At 48.8% G+C, this 27,189-nt stretch overlaps 1 protein-coding gene across 30 annotated transcripts in view; it reads left to right on the top strand.

The window, feature by feature from the left end:
- Positions 1 to 27,189, top strand: part of NTRK3 (neurotrophic receptor tyrosine kinase 3) — a 397,061-nt gene that overhangs the window by 31,426 nt on the left and 338,446 nt on the right. Inside the window, exon 1 of one of the 30 annotated variants that reach the window (XM_078376020.1) lies at positions 1 to 27,189. This exon is cut by the window's left edge and continues 30,548 nt beyond it. The exons of the other annotated variants lie outside the window; for them this stretch is intronic. The gene's annotated coding sequence lies outside the window, so the exon portion shown is untranslated. 30 annotated transcript variants of the gene reach the window in all.

Here is a 27,189-nt window from a genome sequence, read left to right as displayed (position 1 = left end):
AGAGTACTTGCCTGCAATCACAGAGTGAAGACTCCTACCATGCCGTTGACTTCACGTCCAGGGTTCTCTTCACTTCCCAGCTGCTTCCTGGGATCACCCTTGGCTTACCACCTCAGCCTTTCAGAAGGGTCAACTCTCCAAGGTCTGGGGTCTGAGCAGCTCAGGGCCAGAGGCAGCAGCAGGCTGTGCACTGGGTAGCAGGTGACTGCTAACTGCAGCTTATTGGATTCCCGAGAAGGCATCTGTGCCTTGTTCTCACCCTTCAATCTTCCCTCCTCCTGCCTTCTGTGAGGTGTGGTGTATGGGGCTGTCAGGGTTCCCTGAGTTTCTGGAGAGGGCTTAGATCTGGTCTGCGTGGATCCGGGTTGGAAATATCAGCACTGTCAGAAGAGGGGAAGTGGGCTGTGCCTGGCTGCTCCTGACCATTGTGATCCTGCTTTGTGAATTGGAACTGTGGATGACTTAAACGGAGATGTCAGGAGAGAAGCTTGCCATGCTCTGCAGCCCTGCCCTACCCCCATCTCCTGGACTCTTCATCTTCCCACTTCATTCATCTGCGGCTTGCTTTGGGAGGCTTCTCCACTCTGATCAGCATTCAGGGGTCCCTCCTACAGAATGCAGAGGCTTCTTGGGGTTTGTGGAAAGGAGGTGGGGATGGGTGGCTTCTGCAGCTCTGACTGGTTGGTCTCTTTTAGGATCAGGGTGTAGCCCCTGCTCACCCCCACCTAGCTTGAGCCCAGTATTTGTGCAGAAGTGTCTTCTTTCACTCAATCAAAAGCCGCATTTGATTGTGCTCACTCACTCAAAACCCCACTCAAAACAACCCCATAAGCACATGGGTAGAAATCCACCGGGGTGTCTTGACATGCCCCTTTCAGTTTCATCTTGGAATTCTTTCCCTTTGATTATTCCTGCCATCACCCTCTGGCCCCGGGGCACACTCCCCTACCCACTACCCCGTGAGAAACATCGTCTTTCCCGCAACCTCTTGGTAGCGAATGGCATCTAAAAGAAGAGAACTACTAAGGGGACTTACTTCACTAACTACTAAGGGAAAATAAAGTGGAGCTCGTTACGGGAAAATCAAAAAGCAAACAGGATCAAAATAGCTCATGTTGCAAAGCAGCGGGTCGCAGTCCTGCACCAGGGACGCCCTGCTCCACGGGGGTTGGTTTGATTCTCCAGCTCCCGTGCCCGGAGTGAGTGCCTTGTGCACACCTCTGCCACCCTGCCTGCTTCCATGTGCCAGGACAATTTATGTAGCTGCCTCCCTAACGAGACAGGGACACCTCAAGGTCAGCGGCAGCCTGTGCCTTGTCAACCATGCCTTCCCGGAGTCACGGCACTCCTGGTAGGTACCTGGGCAGTGCGTTCCTGCTGTAGAAGCAGTGTCACAGGCCGGAAGCAGCGTGTGTGAGAAGAATGATGACAGTCGTGATAGATCCTGATGACTGAAGTCTTCATAGGTTCCAGGCCCTGCTATGGACTTTATAGAGATGACCTCCGGAATAATGATGACACTTATCTGAAATTGGAATTCATACTGTCATTAGCTTCCTTGGACAGAGGAGAAAACAGGTTCTGTGGTTCATAATGTGCCCGAAGTCCCCTCAGCAGGGAGGTAAAGGAGAGAGTATGTAGACCCAGCTTGTTCAGGCCCCAAAATGCAGCCTGTGTGGGACTCATCTGCATGTGTTGGGCATGTTCTTCTCATGCTGGGAAATAGGGCCCGGAAGACTCCTTAGGACTTGCTCTTCAGGCCTCAGGCTCTGCAGGCCAACTGTCCAGCCTGCCCTAGTCACTCCCTTTCAGATCTGGGTTCTGAGCTCTGGTGCCTGGTACAGGGCTGGCCTCTCACCTTGCAGGGAGCATCCTGATCTGAACTTGGGGCCTCATCCTTCTCAGCCCCATGCTAACACAGGGGCCTTCTGACACTGTGTTGTCCTTAGGACGAGAGGCCCAGGCCTGTTGTCTTAGATGATCTACATCAGCTCTGAGATGCAGAATCTGAGATCACAGCAGATCAGAACACAAGCCTCCAGCCTGGGGCCTTCCTTGCTATGTGGGTGCTGCTGGGATGTTGTCTGGAGCCAGCTCTCCTGTTAACTCTGTAATTCCCAGTGGGTGACAGAATGAATGCCATCTCACTGCCCCCTGCTTGCCCCTAATTCTACCTCCCTTGCCTGGTGGTCCCTTTGTTCTTCTGCCTCTGGAGCCCTGCCTCGTTCTCTAGCCTCTACCCTGGGCCGAACTTCCTAAGTCTTCAGCTCCTACCTTGTGAACAGCAATCATGGCCAGCTAGCATTGTGCTTTTAATGTGCAGTAGTAGATGGTATTATTATGCCCATTTTATATATAAAGAAACAGAGGAACACCCCGAAAGGTTGAGTATTTTGTCCAAGACCATGGAGCAATAAAGCAATAAAGTGGTGGCATTGCGTGTGACAGGGCTACTTTTGGCTCTTGGGCAAGTCAGGCCCTGCTTTGCAGTCTCTGGCCCCCAGGAAACTCCCTACAGGCCCACCCTTGCTGCCCACAGCCTTTGCCTTCTTGTCCCTGGTGCAGTCTTCGCCTGCCAGCTGGTCCTTCTGGCTCCGAGCGCATGGGCAGAGAGGGGCTCTGGGGAGGAAAGGAGCAATGAGGCAGCAGGGGGCACATCTGTGACCAGCGGCCAGCCTCCTCCTCCAGCACTCACGCCTGGTGACACAGGCCACTGCATCCTCCCAGGTGACCTGGTGTGACACTTTGTCCTGGCCAGCTGGTCAAGGACTTTCCACTTGGCTGGTTTGGAAGAGGTCACTGTCTGCCCTGGGGCCCGTGTGCTGGGGTGTTCCAGCTGGAGCAGCTGACATCTGCCTTCTGCCCAATCCCACCCACCTCCCGAGCCCGAAGCACTGGCTGGAGGGAACATGGAGGCAAGCGCCTTCTCTCCCCTGCCACCCACCCTCCTGCCAGCCCCACCACCCTACCTCCCTCCTCTTCCTCCTTCCCCACTGCTTGGTTTGAGCTTGGAGGGCACTCAGTGCAGTGTGAGTCAGTCCAGAACCTCAAAAGGATCCTATGGGTTCCTCGGGGACCAGCGGGTCTCACTTGGCTGCTGCCTGACTGGGATGTTCAGTGAGTCATTGAGCCTCCCTGGGCCTCGGTTTCCTAATCTGTTAATAATGGCACTTGCCTCCTAGGGTGATTGTGACAATTCCAAGTGCCTAGCACAATGCCTGGCACCCACACTCCAGAAGTGGGCATTCTGGTCACAGATTACGGCTGTGACCTCCAGAAAGCAGTCAGTCACATCCAAGTGCCAAATACTTGGCTGTCTTTGATCCACAAGAGTGGCAGTTTTGAATACCTCCATCTCATAACTGGGCAACCTAAACCTCTTGAGCAAGTCTTTGAGCACTGTGTGCCTCAGTTTCCCCATCTATTGAATGGAAGTCACGGACTATTTTGTGAGATGACTGTTCTGCGTTCTGTGTGAAGCGTTCTGGAAATGTGTTCCATACACTGAAATGGATGATTAAAATGAGGGGTATATCTTTAAAAATTTGTGATTGTTGTGTTATTGAAAGGCAACTTCAGGGTTAGGAGAATAAACTCTGGGTCCTGCCTGAATTTGAATCCTAGAGCTGCTTTTTGTGTCAGCCATGTGACCTTGGCTAAGCCATTGAATATTTCCGTGTCTATTTCCTGTTCTGTAAAGTGGGAATAGTAGGAGTACCTGCTGCATAGATTTGTCGTGAGGTTTGAGCATGGGTGATGCGCCACATTCAGGACTAAGCTGGTGTGAAAGGAATGCGTAGGTGCATGAATGTCTCATATCTGGACGCTGGGATCTGTACTGTGCCTATGTCACAGAGAATCTATGAATTCAGACCCGTGTGCATTCCAGTTAGTTGGCAAACAGCCCCTCTGTACCACCTCACCCAGCGGGGGCTGCGAAGTTTGCTTTTTAGCTCATGCTTGGAGGCATGACAGCCCTCTGTGGCCGAGAGATTCCAGTTGCATGTAAGGTACGCAAGAAGCCCTTGTTCTGGTGGTTATCTCTGCAGGGCCACATAAGCTGTATTGATGAATGAATCTTACATTGTTGGGACCAAACAGCCCTGCAGTTTTTCTATTGTGCAGCCTAATCTGTCTCAACAGCTGTGTCATTAGTTTATGTTCATTGTAATCCAGTCAGGTCCATGTGAGCCATTCAACAAGCCCCCTCTCCTACCTCCGCATTCATCCAGAACTGCAGGACTGGCCTCAGTGTTCTTTATCCTAGCCTGGACTCTCTGTTGGAGGGGGGCAAACTCTTAGTTTTATTTTATTTTTGTTATATAATTTTTAACAAATTTTTTTTATTAAAAAAAAAAAAAATGGAGACAAGGTTCCACCATGTTGCCCAGGCTGCTTTCGAACTCCTGGGCTTAAGGGATCCGCTTGCCTCAGCCTCCCAAGTGTTGGGATTGCAGGCATGAGCCACCTCACCTGGTAGTAGGCTCCTTGTTGAGAAAGTGAGCACTGCATTGGAGTCAGGCTACTTGGCTCTGCCCCTGATATTCACTAGCTATTTACTTGGTAACATCGTTAACATCTTTCCATTATTTTTCCCATCTTTATTGATGTTTTTCTTATGAATTTGTAATGACATCAGAAAATACCTCAGGTGAAATATTAAGTGAAGAAAAGCTAGGATTTAAGTTGTGCATCCATCATCATTTTATCCTCTAAGAATGAAGATGTGAGAAAATGCTCTCACGCTGAAGATGGTCACCTCTGGGAGCCGTGGTTGCCAGTGACTTTAATTTTCTTTATATGTTTTCAGTTTTCCCAGACTTTCCACAATACGTCTGTATTACTTTATAACCAGGAAAAGAGTAATTGAAATTAATCAGCATGAAGTCCACCAGCAATAGAGTTTCTTCCTTTGTAAAATGAAAGCACTGGACTAGATTCCCAATCCTGGCTGTGTTCCAGAATCCCCAGAAGAGCTTGTTAAAAATGCAGAGAACTGAGCCCCACTCAGGGTTCTGAGCCTGTACTCTGGGGTGGAGCCCAAGAATCAGCATTTTTGAGACATATCCCCTGGAGGTTCAGATGCATCTAGAGTTTAGATCTCTGGATGGGTTGGTCTCTTGGGACCTCTCTGCCATTATCACTTCCTATGGATGTATCCTATTTTGAGTGGCTTGCCTATGGGGTGGGAATGGGGAGTCCTGTGGCCAGCCACTCCTCTGGCTTGAGGGGCAGGTCTCTTGGCTGCTCCTGCTCTCACTGGGAAGAAGCTGGCTGCAGGCATTTGTGGCCATGGGCAGGAAATGGCTGGCTTGAAAGCTGTGTGGGCTCCTGGAACTGCCTGGAACGGGGCCTTCCTCTTGCCAACGTTTCCCAAGAGTCTTCCAGGGTTGGGCCTCTTCTCATCTCTGATCCATTTCACTCTCAACAACTCACACGCTGGACCTTGCTCTCACTATTTTTCAGATCAGAGGCCTCCCAATTTAAGTCACTTGCTGGCATCACACAGCTACTAAGTGACAGAGCCTGGATTTGAACTCCTATCTGTACCTGCAAGCCCATGGCATTTTCCGTCCAGCAGGCTCCATTGGGGGGCTGACCCACAGGTCTCTGGCTTGGTGGCCTTTGAGGTTTCAGTCATTCTTCTGAGTAGAGGAGGCTAGGATTTTCCTGTGGGCTATCACCCCTCTCCATGCCTACAGTAGGACCCCTGCCATGGGACTCCCCCAGCCCCGAAAAATGCATGAGCAGCCGATTTGCTTGTGGAGCTTTTCAAGCGTCCCTACGTGTGGCTCAAAGCCATGGTGGTCATTGTCGTCTCTGCTGCTGGCATTCTTTTTCATTTCTTTATTTCATTTATTTTATTTTATCTTATTATATTTTAGTCTGCTGATTATGTCTTCTTTTAAACCCAAGCTTATTAAATTGTAGTCTGATTTACTCGGGGATTTTCTCTGGGTATCTGAAGCTCTTCTCTCCTGGCAGTCGATAGCTGTGCTTTTGGCTGGGCTAGCAGAAGCTAAGAGACGAGGGGGTGGGGGCTTTTCTGGGTTTGGATGCAAGTTTTCCAGTGAGAACTGTGTGACCTTGGGCAAGCCATTTTGCAGACCTTCATTTCACCATGCGCGCAGAGGGAATACTGCCCCTCTCAGAGGGGTGCAGAGAGCATGGGCCAAGATGATTTAATGCACTCAGTGCAGGGCCTGGCACTCAGAAGTGCTCAGTGGGTGTTAGGCGCCACCATCAAGATTCTTCGAGTCTCGATTTTGACCTCCACCACCCCCAGAAGCCTGGACAAGTTCCCACCAGAATGTACTGTTTTGGAAATGGAAGCGTGTGTCCACAGCTGGGCTAGTAGCAGTCTGGGTTTAGGGTTTAGTCTGTTTCATCCAGGGAGAAACACTGTTTATTCCAGAACTTAGCTCGGTGTCAGAAAAGCAGGATTGGTTCTGTTTTACCAGGTTTTGCTTGGTTCCACTGCTAATAGGCAATGAGGCCAGGAGCCCAGCCTTCTGCCCCAAGGGCCCAGCCCTACACAATGAGGGGCTCTGGGATGCCCCATCAGTTTCAGCATTCCAGCAGCTGGCTGGGACTTTTCCTCTTGGCCCGTGTCTGTGGGTTTCAGGGGGCTGTCGGTTTCCTAGCAGACAGCCCAGTTGTACCCAAACAGCCACACAGCTGGCTAGAGAGGTTTAAACTTAATCTGCTGCAGGTCAAAGGGATTTCAAGCCTCTCCTGTCTTTTTCATTGATTATTTTGCTTTGATGTTGAAGAGGGAAGTTGGACTCTGCAAATGGGCTTCCCTCTCTGCCCAGGCAGGTGCCATCCTGCACGTGTAGGTGTGCCTCTGGCCCTCCACCACAGCCTTTCCTTCATACATGCCCATTGTTGTTTACATATTTCACACCGGTCTGTGGCCAAGAGGTTGCCTCCTGTCATTGTTGCTAGGGCTGTTGCTATGGCATCAGTCATATCCAGACTGTGCTGTGAGAGGACAGGTGGGTGATCCCATGCCCTCTTCAGTACAGACAGTCCTTGGCACTGGGATGGAGGAAGGCCTTGAAGTGGATATAGGCTGGGTCAACAAACAGGTGGATTTGGATGAGAGTAGAGAACTCTTAGGCCATGGGAGCCTTTGGCGCTCTTAAAGCTCCACCTCTCACAGGGGTTAATGCGGAATCAGAGCCTCCTGTGACCTAACCAGATGTAGGTGCTGATGCTGGTGGTGATATCATTGCGTTTTCGGGCAGCTCAGGAAATGGTGCAGGGTACAGAAGCAGCACAGTCACCTGTGCCTGGGGATAATGTCTCCCAGGGTCCCCAGGCCCTGCAGTCAGAGTGTGAGCCCGAGAGTGACATGTGGGGCTCCAGCTGACAGCACGGTGGTTCAAACTCAGAATCATGACGTCCCATAATTGAGCATTGAGTGCCTTCTGTGCGCCAGCCCGTAGCAAGCATTGTTTCGAATCCCCAGAACAGGGCTAGTTGATGAGCATTATTATCCCATTTTACAGAGGAGGACATCTAAGCTTAGAGAGATCCAGTAAGATGTGCTGGATTGTAGAGCTGGTAAGTGGCAGAGGCCATCCCAGGCTGTCTGACTCCATAGCCTGGGTCTTCACCAGCAACTGGCTGTATGGAGAAGTCCTGCTTATTTCTCTTTGGGAGGTTTTCTACAGAGGTTGCATAGAAATGTCCATCAGAGGCCTGAACATAGTGTTCTTGTTTATAGCAAAGGCAGATGCTCCCATTTCACAGATGGGGGAGTCTGTGACTTGCCCAGGACATAGTCAGGCAAGACCAGAGACGGTTTCTTGAAGCACACCTGCATTCAACTCGGGGTAACAGAGATGTTCTGGGCCCCCACAGTAGGTCTCTAGGGAGAGGTGAGAGTCCTACTGTCTAGGTATTCTTTGAAGATAGCGGCCCCCAGAGGTGGCCTGGAGAATGGGCACAAGAGCCTTAAATTGTGCTGAAAACATGTAATAAAATTTACCATTCTAACCATTTTTTTTTGAGACGGAATCTTGCTGTGTCACCTAGGCTAGAGTGCAGTGGCACGATCTCGGCTCACTGCAACCTCTGCCTCCCAGGTTCAAGTGATTCTCCTGTCTCAGCCTCCTGAGTAGCTGAGATTACAGGCATGCACCACCATGCCTGGCCAATTTTTGAATTTCTTTTTAGTAGAGACAGGGTTTCACCATGTTGGTCAGGCTGGTCTCGAACTCCTGACCTTGTGATCCACCTGCCTCAGCCTCCCAAAGTGCTTTTTAAGTGTACAGTTCAGCGATGTTAAGCACATTCACATTGTGTAATTGGTCTCCCAAACTCTCTTCATCTTGCAAAACTGAAACTCTGCCCATTAAACAACAACTCCTCGTTCTCCCATTTCCCCATACCCTGTGCTTCCTGTCTCTAGAAATCTGGCTGTCTCCCCTCCACCATATAAGTGGGATTGGACAGCGTTTGTAATTTTGTGACTAGCTTGTTTCATTTAGCATAATGTCCTCAAGGTTCATCTCTACTGTAGTTTGTCAGAATTTGTTTCCTTTTTAAGGCTGACTAATATAGTCCATAGTGTGTATTTACCACATCTTGTTATCCATTCATCTGCAATGGATATGCGGGTTACTTCAACCCTCTGATTATTGTGAATAGGGCTGCTGGGAACATGGGTAGACAGTTAGTATCTCTTTGAGACCTTTAGTCTTTTTGGGCATTTATCCAGAAGTAGAATTGTTGGAATATATGGTAATTCTTTGTTTAGCTGGGGAATGACCACACTGTTTTCCACAGTGGTTTTACCATTTTGCATTCCCGTCAGCAGTCTAAAGTCTCCACATCCTCACTGATTCTTGTTATTTTTTTGTTTTTTTGTTAGTCTCCATCCTAGTGGTCATGAGGTGGTATCTCATGGTTTTGATTTGCATTTCCATAATGATTAGTGATGTTAAGTATCTCTTCATGTGCTTATCGGCCATGAGAGTCATTTTCTGAAGCTCTGTTAACTTCAAATTTCAAACTGCTGAAGTCACCTCAGTCCCTGGTAATTTGGGGTCACCACCAAATATAGTTCTTATTCTGATGAGATTTGCAGGTTAAGATAAGTGGGGCCTGAGGCTGTTCCACAGTCAACTACAGCAAGAAAGGGTGAGATCAGTTCCTCAAGAGAGGGGTGGATGTTAGGTTCCGGAGCTTTTGCCATGGTAGGAGCTTGTGCATTTCTGATGATGCTGGGCTCCCCTAAGAGGGCTGCTAACCATTCCCCAAGCAGTCACCATCACCATCTTGACCCAGCACAGGGGTGTGCCTTGTGGAGGCCTCTTCTAGGAAGGATGGCTGGGTGGCAGGGGGCAGTGCTAGCTGCTGCGCTTGGACCCAGAGATAGCTCTCCCTCTGGCCATATGTGTGTGGCCTTTGCCAAGAGGGATGGATGGTCTCACTGCTAATTTGGAGCCATGCAGTATTTCCTCCCTGCCATGACCAGCATGTGGCTGAGCTGCTCAGCCCTTGGGAGAGCTATCTTAGTACAATTTTATTCTGTACTTAAGTTTCCCTCCGTCACAAGCTCCAGGTCCACAGGGGTGAGCTCTTTCCGAGCTGGGACAAGTACCTGGGGTTGCTGTGTGGTTTTTCAATACCTGGCCCCAGGATGGCCAGGATGCTGAGCCTCTGGGGCAAGATACTCCCTCTGATTTGGGGAGACATCCTAATGCAGACCACATGTGATACCCTAGTGGCTGTTGCTCTGATGTCAATGATCAACAGCTCCTACCCTTGCTGCCCTGGTGAGCTACAACGTAACACTCTCTCTTACCCCTCATTTAATCCTGGCTTAAATGGGAGCACTATTGAGTGGGGGCACTAAGATGTCCCAGCCATGACCTTGGGCCAGGCACTATGCGGGATGCTTTATGAACATCTTTTTGTTCAAGTCTTATAACAACCTCATGAGGGTGAGAATTGCTTTTTCCAATTATAATGGGACAGCACAGGATAGGGTTTAAAAGCAGGGACCCTCTCAAATCAAGCTGCCCGGGTTCAAATCTTAGAACTGTTTTGTCCAGGGGAAACCTGGGGAGCCTAGCTCCAGGGAAAGAACAGCACAGAGAGTTCTAAATCTTTGCATTCATGTTTACATTTGTCAGTTTCATATTCTTTGCACATGACACTTGATATGATTTCATATTTTAAAAGTATGTGTCAATGTTACCCTGCTACTGCTTGCCCAGTGTAAATTCTCTTCCTCAAGAGAACTGACTTGTGATTCTGTCACCAGAGGTGATCAATGTTGCATTTAATTTGCAGTTTGTCCCTGTCTTCATTACGTATTTGTGTTGCTAGCATTAGACACGGCATTTCCGGATCTCTCATTCTGGAATTATTTGGGCCTCTTCTCCCAGCTTTCCTCCCAGACTCAGCCTAACTCTGCTGAGCTGCCTGTTGATGCTCTTGATTTCTCTCTCACTGGCTCCCTCCTGTCATCACAGGACACAGTGTCTAGCACGCAACGTTTCAGGGGAGCCATGGGAGCGCTGAGTCAATGGAGGTGTAACGCCGGAATGAATACCTGCACACAGAGAGAATAACTGCATGAGGGAGAGAGTGATGGGGATGAGGCAGGGCTGTGGGGGGTTGTGTTTGCCCTGGAGCCGGCATGCTGGTCGGGTCCATCCCGGGTGACAGCTGCTTTCCTTCTCCAACCCCTAAGGGCGATGCTCCCTTTGAACTGGGATTTGTCAAGGAAGCCATGAACAAACTGGGATGTTTTTCCTCTGATGAACTGCCATTGCCAAATTTCAGAGTTACTTCCTGGACCTACATGCTAGATGGCAAACACACAGTGCTTACGATGTGCCAGACACACAGGGTAGGAGATGAGGGAACCCAGATCCCTTCCTCTGACCAAAAAGGGCCATGGGCCTATGTGGGTCTTTGAGCAAATTACTGAATCTTTCTGGAGCCATTGGGTTCCTCATGTGGGAGGAAACCAGGCACAGCAGTGGGGAGCAGGGGGAGACCCAGGAAGTCATGAGTTCCCTTTGCTGAGCGCCTGTTACTTGCTGGGCACTGCTTTAGGCACTGGGGCATGAAGATGAGCCCTGCTGACCTTGCCCTTCAGAGGCTCACCTCCTGGTTGAGGGGCAGATGTATGTCTAGCCGGTTATCAGACAAAATGGCAAATTCAGATAAAGCTGGGCTTGAATGAGAAGGCGTTCCAGAGAGGTTGCATCTCACTTGGGAAATATGGAGAGTGTTCATTTGGGGGGGGCACATTTTTTTTTGTCCTTATTCTGTTTTTTTTTTTTTCCTGCTTTATTTTTTCCTGGCTCAAATGGGTCCTAGCCCTCGTGACCTTCGCTTTAAGACGCAGTACAGCTCAGTGGCTGCACCAGGTTCAATTGTGTCCTCCGACTCTGCAGCTGTATTGGAAATGGGGTCTTTGCACATGTGATTCCTTAACACGAGGTTATACAGCACTGAGAGGGGCCCTAAACACAATGACTGGTGTCCTCATAATGCGACGTGTGGACCCAGCCACACACAGGGGGAAGAAGACCTTGTGAAGTTGGAGTAGAGATTAGAGTGATGCAGCTACAAGCCAAGGAATATTAAGGACTGATAGCAACCCCTGAAAACCAGGAAGAGGCAAGAAAGGATTCTCTGCTACAGTCATTGGAGGGAGCGTGACTCCGCCGACACCTTGATTTCTGATTTCCAGCCTCCAGGGCTGGGAGCAATACATTTCTTTTGTTTTAAGCCACATAATTTGTGATACTTTGTTCAGGGAGCCCTGGGAAACTATACAGTGGCTAAGCACAGATGTCCTCATTTCTTTTCTTTCTTTTTTTCTTTTTTCTTGAGACAGTCTCATTCTGTCGACCAGTCTGGAGTGCAGTGGCATGGCCTTGGCCTGTTGCAACCTCCATCTCCCAGGTTCAAGCAATTCTCCTGCCTCAGCCCCTTGAGTAGCTGAGACAACAGGCATGTGCCACCACACCTGGCTAAATTTTGTATTTTTAGTAGAGATGGGGTTTCACCATGTTGGTCATGCTGGTGTCAAACTCCTGACCTCAGGTGATCCACCTGCCTCAGTCTCCCAAAGTGCTGGGATTATAGACATGAGCCACTGCACTCGGCGGCCTCATTTCAAATCTTAAGCTGTGTGATCTTAGGTGACTTGACTCCTCTGTGCCTCAGTTTCTTCTCTGTAAAATGGTAATAGTATTAGCATTTATCTCACAGGACTGTGTGAGGGCTACAATAAGTTAATGAAGGCAGAGCACCTAAAATAGTGCCTGGGACATAGCAAGCATGGTGTGTTCGAGATTATTATTTGAAGTCCATCTGCACTCCTGCTTCTGAGCCACAGAGCTCTCTTTGCACCCCGACTGAGGCCAAGCGCCTTGTCTGTCTGTCCGTCTGGGCTTTAGTCTCCACTGTTCCAAGAGGGGCCTGTGGACATGCCTTCGCAGCGTCTCAAGTGGACATGTGTGAGCAGCTTGTCCCCGTTCCTCTTTCATTGTCCTTGTTGCGCCTTCATTTTATTCAGGCTCCAAGGAGAGAAGGTGGGAGAACTAAGATGCCATTAAAAGTGGACGGTTTCCTCCAGCGGAGAAGAGCTGTGAACCTAACAGCTGGGGGGGCTTTGAGCAAGTTACTCAATCCTGGTGGACCTCAGTTTCCTCACGAGTGAAACAGGAATTATGGCTCACCCCAATGTCAGAGGGCTGCCTGAGGGTGATGGGAAGTGAGACCAAAATGCCAGGGAGTAGGTGTCAATAAATGTTCCATGCAAGAAAATCCACACCAGAAAGACATTTGTGCTAGTCTCTGTCAGGCATAGAAAGAAGCATATTTTTACTATGGCCTAAACCTCAGACAGACAGTGTCACTCTGCGTGGGATGTTGGGAGTCAGATGGCCAGAGGATTGGACCCCACCCCCCTGCAGTGTCTCGGTGTGGGCATCGGTGCAGTGACTAGCTTTCTAGTCAGTTTCTGACTCAGTACAGGGTGAGGACGAAGTTGGACTCCACTCAGTCCAGGGGCCCTGATGTTTCCCCTTTAGGCATGGCTCTTGTTTGGATGTCTGATGGATTTTTGCTCTGCCAAAAGCAGCCACAGAGTGGAACATACATGAACCAGGCCATGGGGGGGCCTGGTTGTGTGTGTGTGTGTGTGAGGGGGGAGGGGAGGGAGGCGAGAGGGAGGGAGGGAGAGATTGAGAGGCAGCAGCCGAAACAGCTTCCATGAAGCATCTACCAGGTTGGAGAGGTAGGAGGAGCTAGGAGAAGGGAAGGTCAGAGGTCGGCCACATGGAGGTCTCAGTTACTGTATTTTTGGGGAAGAACGAAGCCCATTAACAGAGAAGTGTCTTGAGAACATCCACAGCTAAATGCAACTTTACCCCTTACATGCCTCGCCTCATGTCTAAGCTATAGGCCATCGCTTTGACCACCAGCATAATATGTCTGCACTATGGGTACATGTTAAAGAATTCAGAGACGTGCTAAGGAAGTGAACCCCTAGAGGTTTTTAATGGATGCTTCCACATTATTTCTTTGGAATTATTCACAATTGATTCATGTGATGAATTGGATATTTAGAAAGCAATGTATCTGGGCTGTATTTTTTTTTGCTTTATTCTCCAAAATTGGGTTTATTAAATTACAGTTTAAATGTGTTCATGATCCATATAAAGTTGATTAAAAAAGAAAAAACAAAACCACTCATTTGAAGAACATTTCTGTCTCTTGTAGAGATATAAAGAACACGTTTTCTGCAATGTCATGCACAATCTTTTATAGAAGGAGCTATGCTACAGGTGCTTTTCTGGATTTACTGTCAAGGAAAACATGTATCTCGCTACAGCTGACTTGCAGTGACTTGATTTGTTTCCCTTTTCACCTTAGCTGCCAGGAAACCTGTGGCCGCATTCAGTGCCTGATTGTGAGAATTCGTTCACCTTGGACTCCCGTTAACACAGACGCCTTTGTTCCCTTTTAATAAGTCTGTTTTGCTTACATTCCTAATTATGTCATTTTATATTATGTCTCTTCTCAAATCCTTAAAAATGGACAGTTCTTCCACGTACATACTCAGAATAATTGAAAGTAGGCATTGCAACACAAACATGAATGGCTGAGCCAGAAAGTGGAAACACCCAAAATGCCCATCGATAGCTGAATAAACATGTGGTCTGTCCTCTATAACAGCATCTCATTCGGCCATAAAAAGAGTGGCATTTTGATACGTGCTACAACACGGATGAAGCTAACCTTAGACATGTGTTCAGTGAAATAAGCCAGACACAATCACGTGCATATTGTGTGATTCCGTTTATATGAAATATCCAGAATCGGTAAATCCATAGTTGCCAGGGACTGGGGAAAGGCAAGAAAGGTGAGTGACTGCTTAATAGATACGGGGTTTCTTTTCTGGGTGACGACAATGTTTTGGCACTAAATAGAGACGGTGATTGCATGACATTGTGAAGGTATTAAATGCCACTAAATTATACATGTTAAGATGGCTAATTTTATGTTATGTAAATTTGGCTTCAATTAGAAAAATAGAGCATTGTTTTTTTTTTTTTTTTTTTTTTTTTTTTTAAATGAGTCAAGTATATAAATGCAGCTTGAATGAAAATGGTGTGCTGGGGTTCTCAGTGGAACATCTGACTGCTCTGGGTCTCCGGCAGGGCGTCTTCCTCCCTGCTCACCACTGCATTTGTCTCTCCCAAAGCTGCCCTCCATCCAAGTTGGCGGCTCTCCCAGGAGCCCACTCTTTGGGGGAAGTTGAGGCAGAAGTTGTGCTCTTTGGTTAGCTTTTTAGGACAAGCTTTCATGACCCATTTACAAATAAATCAGAAGAACTCAATGATATTAGCTATATGAGGGACGGCTTCTGCTTTCTCTAAAGACTCTGTAAACATAGAGGAATTTCTAAGTAAAATCAGGGTCAAGTTGCTGCACGTGTTAGCTCTCTCCTGCCCTTGGGGAGGACCCAGCAGCATCACCTTCAGAGGCATCACCTGGGAGAGTTGTCTCTGTATCTGAGCTTTGCCTCTGGCCAGTTCGTTCAGTTCTAAACTATCGTGGTGCAAAGGCAAGAAGGCAATTGAGGAATTGCAGAGGAACAACTGCATGAGATACAGGACATTCTGTAGCATTCCTTTATTTCTTTCAAAACCTAAGGCTAGGACTGTTTTGGATTTTATTTTAAGAATTTCTTCTATCTTCAAGATTCTGTGTGGAAGATAGATCAGGTCATTGCTCTCTGTTTTGGAATCAGCCTGCTCTTCGAATTGCTTCTCTCCCGGTGCTCCCAGAGGCCAGCACAGTTAGAGGGGTCTGAGGCTGCCTTCCCTTGAGAAGCCCTCCCTACTGAGAAAAACATTGCTTCCTAGGTTGTGGCTCCCTTCAATCCCTCTGTTAGCTTTTTCTTGGAGCAGTGCTTCATGAACACTTGTACATCACTGCAGGAAGAAATTGATAGTATTTGTTATTTGTGTAGCACCATGAGGACACATAGAAGAGGGTATTTATAGCTGGATGTGACCTGCCCGGTGGCCTCCCTAGGTCCTGTGCGGACAGTGTCTATACTGCATTGGCTGGGAAGCTTTCTTCTAGGGCAAGATAGTTTTGAGTGTAGGGGAGGGGATAATGGATATGTTTAACCTGCTTTTATCCAAAGCCCAGAATGAGTCTGTCATTTACCTCTCATTGTCCAGATCCATTCAAGGCTTGACCCCTGAAAATGACATCTCCCAGGACCCTTTGCCAACTGGCTGGGGGCTAGGTTTGGCCAGTGGGAGGCACTGGTTGAGTCTGTGGTCAGGAACTGAGGAGAGGGCAAGCTCCCTGCCTCAATCTCTGGGTAGTGGTCTCTGCATCTTTAGCAATGGCTGTGTTTCTTAGTAGCCACAGTTTCTTCTGGGCAGTCCCCGCTGTTTCTGCCTCCTGCCAGGTGGCTCCAACCCTCAGCTTTATAGCACCACTTCCTCCTTTCATCCCTTCAGCCTGGGGTCTTCCTGCTGTTGCTCATCTCTGGGTTGCCTTGTGGCTCCCTATATGGTTTTTCAGCACCTCCAAGATGTCATCCATTTCCCCATTACATTTCATGTCTCAAATATAGGGTGTGAATTCTGTTTTCCTGACTGGTCTCTGATTGATAGGGCATCCTGGCTGCTGCTCTGCGGTCTTCCAAATAGCACCAGCTGGTAACAGAACACACATTGGATTAACCTCCTCCCTTGTGCATATATACCTTCCTTATCAACTCGTGGCAGCAGTAGGCAGCTGCCTAGAATTTAGGACCCCAGCTACTGGCCAAGCATCATCTCCTCATGACCAATAATGAGAAGAACAGAGGTTGGGGTAGCTGCTTCCCTTGCCTTTCTAGAAAACTCCTATGCATCCAGTAAGGCCCATAGAGCACTACCTCTTGGTCACTGTCTTCTTTTTCCTGTCATTTCCCCATTTTAGATCAGTTGTTACTTCATCTGGATTCCCAAACCAGTTTATAGAACTATGCCTAATAGTAATTTTCCCAGTCTAATTACACATAGATTTATTTCCCCTATTAGTCTTTGTTTGCTGCAGACAATACCTGGTCTCACTCAACTCTAGATGTCCAATGCCTCACCCAGGGCATGATGCACGCACCTTGCAGGCACTGACATCGTTTTATTGAACTCATTGGCTCTCTAACCTGATTGCACCCTAGGATCTCCTAAAGAACCTGTAAAAAATACAAATGTCCAGGCTCTACTGCAGACCAATGAAATCGCAATCTTTGAGGGTGGGCCCCAGGCTCTGGCGTTTTCAAAAGGTTCCCTAGGTGATTTTGATGTGTAGCCAGCACTGGGAACCATTGCTTTGACTGCGTTAGCTTACTACTTGCCGTTTATTAATGAGTCCTGCCATCAAACCCAGCTCTTCCTGCAGTTTAATTCAACGCAGCAAATCACTGTGAGTGCCTACTCTGTGCCAGGCATTGTGCGGACACACTCTTGCTACTCAAAGTGTGTTTATGGACCACTGTGTGTTTGGGAGGACTTGGGGTTGGGCTGTTTGGAAGGGATGTCCCATTTCCGACATCTCTACTTCCTTGGTTATGATCCGGGCATACTGGAGGGTTGGTTGTAGGTATAGTGGCTGGAGGATGGCAGCAGATCCCAAGTAGCCTCAGCAACCCGGGAGCTTGTTAAAAATGCAGAATCTCAGGCCCTGCTGCAGGCCTATGAGTCAGAACCTGCATTTTTACAACATGCCCAGGTGGTTTGCATACACGTTGTAGCCTGAGACACAATGATGGAGCCATCAGGCAAATGTCAAATTGCTTTCTCACTGTGAATCCCCTTTCCTTTGTGTCTATTCTATTTTGCTTCCCTTTAGAGGGGTATTCATTTTATTTTCCTTTCTCTAGCTAAAATGGAACATCCAGAGGAGGATGAGACCAAGCAGGAGACAGATGAGATGAAGGATCCTTTTGAGGGTGGGAGGGAGGTGGGAGGGAAGACATGGACTTTGAGAGATGGAAGCCTTCCTGGGCACACAGAGTGCCAGTGTTTGGGAGGACTTGGGGATGGGCTGTTTGGAAGGGATGTCCCCTGTTTCTGACATTGCTACTTCCTTGGTTATGATCCGGGCATACTGGAGGGTTGTTGTGGCTATAGCAGCTGGAGGACGGCAGCAGATCCCTGTGCAGGGAGTGGGGTGGTATCGTGTAAACCGAGTAGCCTGGCCTGCCTCATGCCTTTGGGATCCATGCACATTAGGAAGTTTCTGTAGGCTGGCCTGTCAGGGTCCGCAAAGTTACCTGTTGTTCAAGTTAAAATGAAATATGATGACTTGTGTCCACAGGAGCAGTGGCTTTTAAAGGCAACCAGGAAGGGGCTGAGAGTCTTTGCATATCCAATTGCATCTCTGCCATCTCCTGTGAGCTGAGCACACCTGGCCCTGGTCTGTTGAGGCTGTGTTTGAGGGTGATGCTGATGGCAGCTCCAGGAAGCCAGGAGTGGGCCTTGGCTTATCTGGGAAAAAAGCCTTGTCTGGGGACCTGCTGCTTTTGCTCGCGGCAGAGGCCTCTCTCTGCCATGTACTATCGCATGGTTGGTGCTGCACCTTTGAGAGGGCAAAGAAGAGGCAGGATATCCGTCTCCAGAGAAGAAAGCGTTTGTCCCCTGAATACACTGCTCTGCCACCTGAGTCTCTGTGACTGGAAGAGGCCACAGTGAAAGCACATAACCTGCTTCATCAGGACAGCTGTGTGTATTTCATCTTGAGCTCTTCAGATAGATTTAACAGCAGCTTTTGGAGGAATTGGGATTGTGTTTGAGAAACGATGTAGTAAGGGTGACCAGGAAGTCAGAAGGTGTCGGGGGGAGTGACATCTGTGGGTGGCTCAGTTGTCCTGACTGCCTCAGCATAAAGACAGCTCTGCCACCCAGCTCACGGGACAACTTTCCCCACGCAGTGTCATCCTGGAGGCAGGTGCCTGGGGACTCCTGGGGACTCCCTGAAGGGAGGTGATACAGTAGTCCCAGAAATCGTCTTTTCATGCAACCAGCCTGTTTAGATCAAGCAACCTGACAAATACAATTGAGCTTCTGGCCTGAGGGCTGGGGATGCAGCCAGGAATAAAGCAGACCTTGATGGACCCACAGTGTGGGGGCGGAGCGAGACGCTAAGCCAGTGACTGAGTTGGAATACAAGTGCTCTGAAGGAGGAACACAAGGTTATGGGTAACGTAGACCTGGGGCGCTGATCTGGGGGTCTCTAGAAGGGTCCCTGAGGAAGCACATTTCCCCTGAGGCTTGGAGGAGTTTACCAGGTGCAATGGCATGTCTGGGGACAGTCTCAGGTGGACGCATGAGCAGACCCTAACGAAGGCCTTGCGTGGCAGAGACCACATGGCTGTGGCTGCCGGACTGTGGGCAAGGTGGAAGTGGGGAAAGGAGCTGTGAGCCATGCGAGACCCAGCCCCACTCTCCTGGCCACGGTAAGGAGTGTGGACTTCTCCTCAGAACCAGGGCCCGTTGGGGTTTCTGGAGAGTTTTAGTAAGTGTCTTCCAAGGCAGTCTCTAGCTTCTGTGGGAATGGATTGGAAAGGGGGGTTGAGCAGATCCTGGAAGATGAGGTTGGCAGCTGCCCCCTCTTCATCAAGCTGTCCATTCACAAGGCACCCTCTAGGTCCGCAGGAGGGAGCAGGAGGGATTCAGGGGATGCCCTTGTCTCCTGTACACACCGAGGGGCAGGTTCAATGACAGTAGTTAGGGTTATGGGAGACTGTGCTCAGCCTGTGTGCCTTCCCATACCCAAAGTCCTTATGAGCCTTCCCTTGTAGTCAGGCCCTCCATTCTATTTATTCAAGGCCTAGAGAATGAGTAGGGGCCAAACTGGGGTGATAGGGCTGACCCTGGCTGGAGTCATCATTTTGGGGGCTTAGGATAGCCCTTGTTTAGAAGGAGGCTGTGTGCAGCTGAGTTACCTTCCGGTGCTGAGAAAGTAGAAGGTGTGGCTGGCTGACCTCCTGTATCCCTAGGATGATGCACCAGAGCTCATGTCTGTAGAAGTTTGTAGTCTTCTGGGAAGAGATCTGTGGCAGATCACATAATAAGTGTGATTTCGCATAAGCACCGCTGCCATGCTGGACTCTTGGACCTCCGCGGGACCTTGGGGAGATGCTTGCAGGAGAGTCCTGAAAGGCCTGGCTGGTGAGATGTGAGGGTGTGAGAGCCGAGGCCCACATAGGCCAGTCTGGGTGGTGGGCACATTCTGGCTTGCTGCTGCCCCATGCTCTCTTGAATCAGGGAAGTCTGTCATCCCCTCTGTTTCTCACCCCACACAGACACTGAGGCATCAAGGCTTTAGCTGAGATGCATCTTAAAGCCTGAATCCAGATCCCTCGTCTTCCTGCCATGTACAGAAGCACATGCTAAGCTTAGCAGCTGGGGGAAAAACACTTTTAATGAATGTCAGTGTCATCCCTGGATTGTTTTCTTCTTTCCCTCCAATTTCTCAGCACTCCTGAGAATGCTGATTTTCCTGGTAGGAAGGGCAGTGCTGAGGGGGGCTATTGCCCAAACTGTAGCAAGAATCTCAGAAATGCATCATGTTTCCCATCATGTTCCTTTCCTTTTCCCTCGCCTCCTGTCAAAGTGGTTTGATCCAACTCAGTTCAATCCAATGGGAGAGGAACTTGGGCCTCACCACCCAGGTAGCCCTGCTCTGCTGAGAGGTGACACCTGATGAACGTGCCTGAGCCAGAGACTGCCCAGCAGGTGGCACGCCCCCAGTAAATACTTGTTCAGTGACTGCAGCCTCGCTTCCCTTCACCAGCAGCTCTGGATGTGTGGAATGAGAGCCTGTGGCTTGGGTGGGCTCCCATTCTCACACCTTGATGCAATTGATTAGTTTATTCAGAAAGAATTTTCAATACCTCCTTGGGTATTGGGGAAAAAAAAGGGCCTTTCTTAGGGGAGAGAAGATACATCCAGAAAAACTCTGATCTCAAAACAGACTGTGATTAGGTTTGAAGGAGACCCTGGCCAAGGACCTGGCCATCAGGAGAAGAGTTTGTAGAGCGAGTAGCATTAGAAATGGCTGATTGTAGGTGTCGAAGTCATCAAAATCTGGCTCCCCTACATTTCTATAATGTGTTATAGTTTAGTGTGTTGTTGTTATAGACAGTGACTTGTTGAATTATCCCAAGAACTCTGTGAAATAGGCAGGACTTTTTTTAAGTTAGAAGATAATAGGGGAGAGGGCGTGTCAGAAGGTGGAGAAATCCAAAGTCTGGTGAGCCCAGGTTCCCAAAAGGCAATAGATTGTTGACATTAAGAGCAATTGTGCAGAATCCTATGGGGGAGAGTTTGTATCTGGACTTCACTTAAAGAAACTTACCTTTGCTTAACTGACACAGGAACAGAAAACTAACCACCGCATGTTCTCACTCATAAGTGGAGTTGAACGATAAGAACACATGGACACAGGGAGGGGAACAACACACACCAGGCCGATTAGGGGTGGGAGACAAGGGGAGGGAGAGCATTAGGACAAATACCTAATGCATGTGGGGCTTAAAACCTAGATGACTGGTTGACAGGTGTAGCAAACCACTGTGACACATGTATACCTATATAACAAACTTGCATATTCTGCACATATATCCCAGAACTTAAAGAAAAATTTTAAAAATTACCTTTGCCTTTTAAAAAATATATTTTTATTGATACATAATAGATATACACATTTTGGGGTATGTGTGATAATCTAATACATATATAAAATGTATAAAGATCAAATCAGGGTTATTGGGATAGCCATCACCTTAAATATTTATCTTTTCTTCTAGGAACATTTGAATTACTTTCTTCTAGCTATTTTGAAATGTACAATAGATTAATGTTAACTGTAGTCTCGCTACCAGTCTATCGAACATTAGGTCTTATTTCTTCCATCTCACTGTATATTCATACCCATTAATCAACCTCTTTGAGCTGTGTGAGGTTTGAGAAGGTCACTCAACCTCTTGGTGCCTTGGTGCCTTCATTTAAAAGCAAGAATGATAAAACCTGTTCATTAGGGTGGTTATAGGATGGAAATGAGATTAGGGGGGTAAATGCAGAGTCTGACACACAGTAAAAGCCTAAACAGTACAACTCTTTGTTCTTTTAAGTGGATTATTGGGGTCTGAGTCATGTCATGGACAGCTGAAAGACATACATGGGTTCCCATGTGTAGCAGCTGGTAGAAAAAAGGGGTCTTAGTTTGAGAACCCCTAGAAGCAGACCCTGAGAGAAGTATTCAAGGGCAAGTAATTTATTTGGGAAGTAATCTGAAGACTTGTAAGTAGAGGAATGGGGAACTGAGATGAAAAGACAGGAAGGGTGTGTACGGAGCAGGAACCACTGTGAGACAACTGTGTCTAGGGTATTTGTCCACCATCATCGCTAGGAGGGCTGCTCACTTGGCCCACCCCAGAGGAAACTTTCAGGAAGAGAGAAGCAGGTTCTGGCCACTGGGTGCCAGCTAGTGTCAGGAAGTGGGAAGATCTGAGGGACATCAGGGGCCACACACTTGGCAAGGTTTGCAGTGTCTTATCCAGCCCCTGCCCAACCAGATTCTCCTGCTAGCCAGTGGCATTTCATTTCCTAGGGAATCAGCGATGCTGGTTTTCCTTCTTTACCTTGTGGTCTTGGGTCTTGTTAGTTCTAGAATCTCACCTTTGTGGAAAATAAGACTCATGGGTCGCACTCAGCCTTTGGACACACAGGTATGGATGCCCTCCTTGGCAACATCCTTCTCTCCGGGGCAGCCTTCCCTGCAGCTGCACAGGTCATGGTGAGGAGATGAGCTGGACTAGAGACTTGCACGCAGCCCCTGAGGAATTCTGGGCCAGGGACAGGTCTGGGGCCCAACTGGCCACACCCTGAAGATGAACATGAATGAACTGCTTAGTCAAAAGGGCATCTGTATTCCCATAACTCCCCCAAATGACTGTCCAGAGGACCTAGCTGAGCACGGGACAGCTTTCGGAAACACTGACTCACTTTTTGGGTTCTTTGAGGTTTCTGCTTTAGAGAATGGGGCATTCTGCCCGTTGCTGCCAACTATGATTTCACACTGCACAGAGCAGCTGGCTGGGAGAGGAGCCCTGTCTCCCAAATGTGGAGATGAATGATTGAAGGGAAAGGCTGGGAGGGAAAGTTAGTGAAGTGGAGGAGATGTTGAACGGAAGTGAAGTTGGAAGAGCTTGGGGAAGGCTGCTGAGATGAAGGCTGGTTGAGAAAAGAAGCCCCTCACCGCTCCCCACTCAGGCTGGGATTAGTCAGGAGAAGACCTGGAAGGCAAGAAAGGAAAATCAGAAGGAAGGCTCCCGCAAGTTTTGGGCAGCAGTAGTCAACTGGAGAATAGCTATTAAGGGATGTTTGGGAATCCTAATCTGTGGAACCCTGACCTCCTTCAAATAGATGCTCACATTTAGGTCTTGGTGGAGTCTTTTTATGGGAATCCAGACCTGTTGGAAAGGTACCATCTTTTACAAAGAAATGAGAGAGAAAATAGAAAAGAGAGTTCAAATATATTTCATAAAGGTGCTATCAGTAAGAAGAGCTCTGTATGCCCTATGCAAGCATTATTTCAGGGGAATAAAAACCCCCATGAGCAGACCTAGTAGACAGGGCCTCTTTGGGAAACAGGCAGTTTCCTTTAAGGTAAAACCCAAAATCATGGTGTCCTGTGTTCTGAAGTATTGGGACCCCAAAACACCTGCAGGCAGGGCTGGCACCTCACAGGTTTAAGTACAGAGACTCAACCTTCTAGGCCTTGGAGGGATGCCCCTTGTGTCCACATGATGTGAATTGGGAGTATTTTCCTCAGGGTTCATTTGCACCTTAATCTCTCTGCCCTCCTGTAGCATCTACAAGGTGTGTAGGAGGAGAGGGTTTGTTGTCACACAGGTTCCTTGAGAGTCTGAGCCGAAGACTACGGTGATAGAATTCAAATGCAAGTTCTATGCTGGCCTACGTTTTAAATTCTTGAATTGTACGTGTTGTAGTGGCTTCACAGACTTAGAGCCCAGGGACAGGGCCCTTGAGACCCATGGGTGGTACGTGTCTGTGCGTTTCTAAATGCAGATTTTAGTTATTTTGAATTTCCAATGGCATGCTGGTGAGGAAAAGTAAGAAAATTGTCAACGAGTGGGCTGAGGTCCAAGGGAAACTGACCAGCTGCTGGGCTGGTCCCCAGAGTTGAGACAGCCCTCCCATTACAACACATCATGGTGGGTAAGACATCGGGGCTTGATTCTGATTGGGACTGGTCTGGCTGACCGTGGCGCCTAATGTGATGGATCTGGGAAGCCCTGCTGTTGTTAACCAAAAATTAGTAACATTGTGATTCCAATGGGGCAGACAGGGGTCCACATAGTTTGAGATTGGTCCATTAGCCATTAGCAAGATGCTGATGAGAAAGTGTGAGCAGGACTTGAGTCCATCTGCCAGGAAAAGGAAAGCTGAGGGTGTGCTCACTGCATTGTTAGAGGCTAGCTGAGCAGCTGGGATTTGGGCAGGGCTCCTGTCCCAGCTTTTCAACATCTCACTGAAACGGCAATCAGAGCCTGTGGTAGAGACCCTGTCATATTGCTGAGGGGCTTCCAGCAGGCCTGGAGGGAGGGCTGCAGCTTGGTGGTTGTATTAATCTGTTCTCGCACTGCTGTAAAGAACTGACTGAAACTGACTAATTTATAAAGGAAAGAGGTTTAATTGATCCACAGCTCCACATGGCTGGGGAGGCCTTAGGAGACTTACAATCATGGCAGAAGGGGAAGCAAACACATCCTTCTTCACATGGTGGCAGGAAGGAGAAGTGCTGAGCAAAGTGCGGAAAGCCCCTTATAAAACCATCAGATCTCATGAGAATCACCCATCATCACAAGAACAGCATGAGGGTAACTGCCCCCATGATTCAGTTACCTCTCACAGGGTCCCTTCCATGACACATGGGGATTATGGGAACTGCAACTCAAGATGAGATTTAGGTGGGGACACAGCCAAACCATATCAGTAGTGCAGGAGGAGATACCTCTCTGGGATCACCAGATGCCAGGCGGAGGCAGCTGGCACATAGTAGGTGCTTTAAATAAATGAATGAAGTGGAGTTCCAGGCCATACCTGCTGTTGGGATTAGACCTGGATAGACCAGCTTGACCCAGGCTTGGGAGAAGTCGAACCCACTGAGTAAAAACGCTCTAGGTTGTTGGCCGGGCTGGGCAGGTGGGGACTGATGGAGTGGCTTCTGGCGATTGAGTCCTCCTTCATGGTGAATGCAGGGAGATGAGTGAGCTCCGTAGCCAGAGGCTCAGAGGCAGGGCTCGATCATGCTGCCACTTTATTCACTGTTACCCTCTATCTGGACAGCCACGGGCTCTGTTTCTTCCTTGTGCATAGTGACAAGAGAGCCGATGGGGTTGGACCTGAACATCCTGGTGTGTTCTGGCTCTGACTCCCCTTCCCACATGTAGGTTTTTCCTTTCCTTTACTCACTGGGCACCAGCACCACTTCCTTTCTTGGCAGTGATGGCCCAGGCTGTCCTGCTGAACTCCACTTCAGGAGCCAGTTGTGGTGGTCTACATTCCCAAGCCTCTGGGATCTTTGAGTAAACCTGGCCCCTACTGGCCTAGAGAGTGGGGGGAATTCTTGCAGGAGTCAGGGCCAAAGACTGGGTCTTCCCAGACGCTTTCCGCAGGTGTTGGAGTTGAGGGCAGAGACAGCACTTTGACCTTGAGGTTTCCCCTCTGTGTAGCGTGGAAGGCCAGTACCCAGGAGGTGTGCCCCACCAGACTCCCTAGAAGAGTGGCTTTTTAGAGTCTTTGTTGCATTCCCCTGTCCTGTCCCACCATGGGACTCCCGGGATGGTGCCTCAGGCCTCCCTTCACTAACTGGACAATTCCTTTCAGGATATTAAATGCTCTTGCCCAAGGGTGAAGCTAACACCTCTGGGAAGGCGAAATCCTGCTGCATCCATGCCACATTTAATAGGGCTTTTTAGGAGCCCGGAGTCCCATTTGGCACCAGGGATGCTGAGATAAAAGACATAGTCCCTGCCCCAAGGATCCTGGAGTTTTGTGGAGGAAGTAGGCACGTCAAAGAATAGAAGACAATGTCATGAGTGTGCTGGGAGAGGTGCAGGCTCTGTTTGGAGTGGACTCTCACCAGCTCACATCAGTTAAAGCCTGGAAGTTGTGAAAATAGAGAACTACTTCCATAGCAAAGGGTAAATATTTGCTCCCTGAGCCCCCTGAGTGATGATACCCAATATTCCAGACAACCTGCCATTCCAGCCTGATACCTGCTTGTCCCCACTCCACCCCATCCCTGGATCCAGGAACTAAGAATCAGTGCCTGACATAGGAGGTGATGCCCATTTAGTCCTGAGTTTGTGTCCTTTGGGGTGTAGCCTGTCCCAAATATCAGCCCTAGTTCCACGATGGGGACAGCACAGCAGAGGAACTTGTAACCGAGAAATGGGGGGCCAAGAAGGCTCTCTGAAGGCGAGGACATCCTGGCTGAGTTGTGCAGGATGAGAATCTGAGGAGCATGTGGCAGTTGGCAACTCTCTCAGCTCTCTGTTTTGTGCTTCTTGGGGCCTTGGCATTGGACCTCAGACCTGTCCCAGGCCTTAGACAGCTCCTCCCCATGGTGGGTTGGAGCTCACCTGGTCCCAGCTTCAAGGAGAAGCTTCTAGGAATTCCTGCGAGGTCTGAATACTCACTGAGCACAGAACCGAGCATGGGGCCCAAGGAGGACAAGCAAAATAAAGAGAATGCAGCAGACTTTGTTGTCAAGGAATTTACACTCTCACAAGGGAAGCCAGGCAGATAATGCCTAGACACACAGGTGACAGGATTACATACATATATCAGCAGCCACCTAGAAAAATTTCCCAGTAATTAGAGGGTGAGGCTGGGATCACGGAGTGACTGTGACTGGGTGGTGATGGTGTCTTAAAAGCTTAGTGGAGAGAGGAAGATACAGCATATCGGAACCCCAGAAGGAGCCATTCAGCTCCATCGGCATTCTGAGTACCCAGGGGTGAGCAGGGAAAGGCACCATGGCTCAGAGGATGCTGGAGGGAACCAGATCCAGGAAGCCAGAGCTTTTTTTGGCTGACTTGTAAAGTGCAGGCTGGGTTATGAGAGGAGGAAGCAGTGGGTAAGGATGAGAAGCAGGTGGCTGGGAAGAGTCCCACACTATATGCCTGCCACAGCCTCAGCCACTGCAGCTATAAGCAGGGTTACCCTCCCTGCCATGGTGGCCCCAGTTCCTGACTTAAATTTCTGCATAAGCCAAGGATTGCTTTTATTTTTGGAGGGGAAAATAAACATTCTCTGAGCCCTAGTATATTTCAGGCAACAGGCTAGGGCTTTTTACAAACACTATTTTAGTTCATTCTTATGATGCCTCCATGAGGGCAGCATCATTATCTCTATTTTACAGATGAGGAAACTGAGGCCATGGGAGATCCCCTAGCTTGTCAGTGACAGGCTGGAAAGTGAAGCCCAGTGATGACCTCAAAGCCGTTAATTTTTCACTACACCAAGCCGCTTCCAAAAATAGTGCAGGGAAGAACCAGAGGGAAGAAAGCTCGCTGATGCCTGGCAGGTGGACTTCAGTGTAGAG

The sequence above is a fragment of the Callithrix jacchus genome, chromosome 6 (genome assembly GCF_049354715.1).
Source record: "Callithrix jacchus isolate 240 chromosome 6, calJac240_pri, whole genome shotgun sequence".
NCBI classification, from domain to species: Eukaryota; Metazoa; Chordata; class Mammalia; order Primates; family Cebidae; genus Callithrix; species Callithrix jacchus.
The sequence above is the reverse complement of the archived record's forward strand: the minus strand, read 5'-3'. Positions and strand labels throughout refer to the sequence as shown.